We start from the raw sequence: 5672 nt of genomic DNA on the forward strand, positions 1-5672 counted from the left end.
CTCGAGGAGCTTGGCGTTCGTACCCCACATCGAGCACCTCAACTTTTACAAACTGCACCTAAGAGACTAGCCCCGCAAACATCTGGCTTTGAAAACTAATGGGGCTAGCATCCACTAGACCCAAAGGGCTGTGGCAAACTGAGAAGTGGCTCTTAAAGGGCCAGTACCCAGACTCATCACCTCAGAGCCGAGCACAGAAACAGCCACAGAAAAGTGCCCAGACTAGGCGCGCCCAAGATTTGCTTGCTAATCTTGAAGCGCTGGCTGGAGGGGCGGGGGACTGCTGGGATATCCTTTAGTACAAAAGCCAGCAAGAGCCATCTACACACTCTCCCTCTGCCACACTCCAGAGTGCAGATATCTCCCCGCGGGGAGCTTTTACTTAGTCTGCTGCCAGCGTTTTTGTGGCTTCCACCCAGAGCATGCCCCTTGATCTCCTGGCTCTGGCGGACAGTGGGGCTTTATGTTCCGGGGCCCCACAGAACTATAGTAATAGGAAAGACAGTTCTTGGTAGACGACCATGCCCCAGACACTGCAAGGATAGCAGATTGAAATACATTCTCAGTCTTCCTGAGAAAGAGGCCCATTTGCTTTTCCTGGAGCTTCAGCCTGAGGGGCAGCTTTCAGGTTTGCCACATAGCTAGAAGTTATGGAACTGCTCCCAGAGAATGTAGGCCAGCGGACGCCATCTTTGCACCCTCCCTCTGCCTCGCTACAACTCATCAGTATCTCTCAAAAATGAGCTTATGTTATTGACTCGAGCCCCAATTTTTGCAACTATCACCCAAGGTACACTTCCAGATAGCCTGACTCTGGTAGCCAGAAGGGCTTACACTTGCAGTCCCATAGGACTGTTTATCTTCGCATACTTTAAAAGCTGCTCCATGAATGTCTGCCTTCCAATCCCCTGAACCTAAATGCTGACTGAGACCCTCCCCTTTGGGACACCGGCAGGTATAAGCATACATTCAAATTAAAAGTAAAACAGGTTGCTTGGACAATAACAGAGGTTTGAGAGGCAACCAGACCTAGGGCAGGGTAGAACAATACGGTTCCTCTCCTAAAAGGAGCCACTCCTTCAGGACTGGGAGAGGTGGTTGTTTCATCTAATGCACAGAAACCAACAGAGAGTGAAACTGAACCACTGTCTTACACCGTACACAAAAATTAACTCAAAATGGATTAAAGACTTGAATATAAGACCTGAAACCATAAAACTCCTAGAAAAAACACATAAGCATTTAGCTCCTTGACATCAGTCTAAGTGATAACCCTTGGATCTCACCCCCCAACCAAAAGTAACATAAACAAGTGAGACTACATTAAACTAAAAAGCTTCTGCACAGCAAAGGAAATCATCAACAAATGAAAAGGTAACCTACTGTATGTCAGAAAATGTTTGCAAATTATATATCTGCTCAGGGGCAAATATAAAAAATATATAAAGAATTCATACAGCTCAATAGAAAAAAAACCATCTGACTAAAAAATGGGCAGATCTAAAAAGACATTTTTCCAAAGACAAATGGCCAACAAGTAAACGAAAAGATACTCAACATCACTAATCATTAGAGAAGGGCAAATAAAAAACAAAATGAGATTTCACCTCACACTCGTTAAAATGGTTTTCATCCAAAAATAAAAAACAAAAACAAAAAAGAAGAAATTAGTGCTGGAGAGGATGTGGAGAAAAGGGAACCCTTATGCATTGTTGTTGGGAAAGCAAATTGGGGTAGCTACTATGGAAAATAGAATGAGCTTCCTCAAAAAATTAAAAATACAACTACCATATGATCCAGGAATTCCATTTCTGGGTATTTATTCGAAGAAAATGAAAACACTAATTCAAAAAGATATTTGGGAAAAAAAAAGATATTTTCATCCCCATGTTCATTGCAGCAGTATAATAGACAAGATACAGAAACAAATTAAGTGTCCATCAATGGATGAATAAAGAAAATGTGATATATATATATACAACGGAATATTATTCAGCCATAAAAAAAAAAAATCTCGCCATCGTGACAACACAGATGGACCTTAAAGGCATTATGCTAGTGAAATGTGTCAGAGAAAGACAAATACTGTACTATCTCACTTACATGTGAAATCAATTTAAAAAAAAAAGGCTCATAGATACAAAGAACAGGTTAGTGGTTGCCAGAGATAGCAGATGGTGGGTGGGCAAAATGGGTGAAGGGGGTCAAAAGGTACAAGCTTCCAGTTATAAAATAAACATGTCATAGGATGAAATGTATAGCATGGTGACTATAATAATACTGTATTGCATATTTGAAAGCTGCTAAGAAAAGAGATCTTAAAAATTGTCATCACAAGAAAAAATTTTGTTACTATATGTGGTGATAGATGTTAACTAGACTTACTGTGGTAATCATTTTGCAATATATACAAATATCGAATCCTTATGTTATACACCTAAAACTAATACAATGTCAATTATATCTCAATGAAATCAATGACATTCTTTCTCATATAAAAGGGGAAGAAACACTGAAAAATTACAACAAAATAGAAAAAGCTATATCTCTTCTAATGTCATGTGATAAAAGAAACTCAGACTGAAGTGTTGTTTTAGCTTGCAGAATTTGCCCTACTATACACAAAGGAACCCCATTCCAGAAGAAACTAAAAATCCATTTTTATTAATGATTTTTAGGAGGTAAAGAGAACAACATATTTACATACATGTTTACAAACATTTGCATAAATTTTTTTCTCTTTAAAAAATTTTAATTTGGCAAAAGATTAAAACATTATTTACCATAAGCAATAAAATTCAGTACCTTTATAAATGGTTATTTCTTCCCTTCCCCCTTTTCCTTATATTCAATACACTTACAGGCTACCTAAATTGACACTGACATTTAGAAGGAAATGAACTAAAGTAGTATGACTAATGGTAGGACTGCTTAGTTAGGAGATAATGCTAAAATGAATGCCAATTAAGAAAATGAATGCAAAATAAATGAGCCAACAAAACAGAAACAGACTCATACAGAGAACAAACTGATGATTGCCAGGTGAGATGGGGGGTTGGGGGGCTGGGTGAAAAAGGTGAAGGGATTAATAAGTACAAATTGGTAGTTACAAAATAGTCATGGGGAAAGAATATGAAATACAGTAATTCCATACTTACAGAGTCATATTCTCCCATATGTATTTCAATGAAGGAGGCTGGAGAAACAAAATCAGGGAAAGGGAGAAAGGGCAAGATAGAGGTTGCTACTTTTTTTGGAAGGGGGAGGCCATAAAGCATCTTAGAAACCACTATAAGGAGGAGAATGTACCCAACACCACTCCTGCACCCAAACATGGGGCTGCTGTATGAAGAGTATTAAAAAAATAAAGTTCTGGCTAAGGATCCCAGAGAATGAATAGATCACTTATTACCAGAAGGCACAGGTTTAGACCACCTAGAAAAAGTTTCTCCCAGGTAAAAGTAGCCTCCCCAGGGCTATTAAAACAGGGCTGCTGTTGTTGTTGCTGATGGTAATATACAGGGGAAAAATAAAACAAAGAGGAGATCAGTGTCTTTTCATATCAGTATTATTTTATCTTAGAGGAAATGTCTTTTTAAATGTTAGGAGATAAAAAGCGTTACAGAATTAAACTAGCAATACTATTATATATAATGACCTGTGTCAATTAACTATAAGGTAAAAGATCTCAACTAAAATAGGGAAGAGAAACAGATAAATCTTGGCATTTACTGCTTTAGTTCTCAAATACATAGAAGATAATTAAAACATACAGTATCTTTTCCCTATGAATAACCAATTTATCTTTAATAGTTTAAATTTTAAAAAATATTTGACTATTCATATTCATTTTTGTCTTATATTTTCCATTTAAAAACCTCATTATCTTCAATTGAAAGAACATTATTCTTCATTAACATGACAAAATCTCCATGCTCAAAAATCTCAATATCTCTATTTTGCTACACAATCCATCTGTTATTTTCTTGAGGGTGTTCTAGGCTGATCTATAAGTAAGTACAAAACTTGGTAAAGATTTATTCTTTAAGAATATTAAGTGCTGTAAGCTCTCTTATGAGAAGGAAGTAAATTTTTTTATATCTCCTTATCACAGTACTGCTCACCTTGGGCAGAAAGACTGAAATTCAATGAACATTATTCCACTTACAAATGTCTAGTTTTCCTAGGGGTAGTGGGAAATAATTGGGTAGAAAAGAACAAGAAAAGCTCAAGATTCTAACCAGAAAGCTTTTTTTACCATGTAGTACTGAAATTTCTATGAAATTTCTGCTAAAAATATTTTCTAAGCCATTTTATAGCAGGAGTAACTTCAGTCACAGACACCTAAGGCAGACATCTCTTAGGTAAAATTTCAAGGAAAGACAAAAGAACATGTAGTTGCACCATACAAAAGCTGATATCACTCACTGAACCAAAGTTCCTTTCAAGTAATAAACTAGTAACATTTTAAATATTATATATTTACCTACATTCCTATTATCTGAAAATTTTAAATCTCCATTTAAAAAATAAGCATAAATGTGAAAATTAAAAAAACACTTAACGCAAAATTTCTACATGTAATATGTAAGTTACAATCAAACAATTTTGAATCTATTATTAACTCTTCTGTAAATCCCTGAGTGAAAACTAACAACCTTTAGATACTCAATCACAAACTCCATACAAAACACCATGCTTTAATTTCAGTCTACTTAGTATTTTCCCCATTCGATAATGTAAACATTTAGTTAAAAATTACTTTTGCATTAATAAAAGTGAAATTTTGTAAAAGAAAAACTACAAATCAGTTACTGCAAGGTAGAATACTTTCCTAACACAAAAACAATTATGAGAACCAGAAATTATAACATTATCTGCGACAATTATAGAGATCTGCTTTTTAAATAGAAATTTTTTAATATTTTAACTGTTAAAACATGGATCATTGTTTCATCCAAGTTAATATTCTCTGACAATAGTACCTAAGAGCTCTCAGGAACAGACTAATCTTTTAAAATCCATCAAATTAACAAATACCCAGAAATACAACATTGTCGAATACAAGTACTTAACATTAATAGAAGGCAGGAGGCATTTTTTAAACGTTAAAAAGGCCGGGTTGTATTTCAATACCTCAGAGGTACTGCCTAAGTGGCCTACTGGTGATGAAAAATACATAAATTTTTAAAAGGAGACAATTTTTCAAGCTTGTTTTACATCAAGTTATCATGAGATTGTTCACATATAACACAAGAAGTCAGCTTCCAGTAAAGACTTTTAAAAGATATTCCTCATTTTTAATCATTTTATCTAATATTATTTATAGAAAGTATACAGTGTTCAGGAAATGGGCCAGCTTTCTTGACACATTTTTAAAAATCATCTCTGGTTCTTACACCAGGTTTTCAATCTACCATATTGAGATATTTGAAATGCCAAAAGCCTTGACTGAATTTATTAATTAGCTGGGTAGATGTAATGTGAATAAAATGGAACAAGATTATTTTTTTGAAGTAACAGAACTTGTATTTACAAGCAAAAAGTTAATTTATCTATGACCATGCCACCATGAATGTGCCCAATCCCATCTGATCTCGGAAGCTAAGCAGGGTCGGGCCTGGTTAGTACTTGGATGGGAGACCACCTAGGAAGACCAGGTGCTGTAGGCG

General features: G+C 35.6%; 1 pseudogene; it reads left to right on the forward strand.

The window, feature by feature from the left end:
• Positions 1 to 5553: 5553 nt before the first annotated feature.
• On the forward strand, positions 5554 to 5672 carry LOC111746056 (annotated as a pseudogene).

This window comes from Pteropus vampyrus, unplaced genomic scaffold (genome assembly GCF_000151845.1).
Source record: "Pteropus vampyrus isolate Shadow unplaced genomic scaffold, Pvam_2.0 Scaffold173, whole genome shotgun sequence".
NCBI classification, from domain to species: Eukaryota; Metazoa; Chordata; class Mammalia; order Chiroptera; family Pteropodidae; genus Pteropus; species Pteropus vampyrus.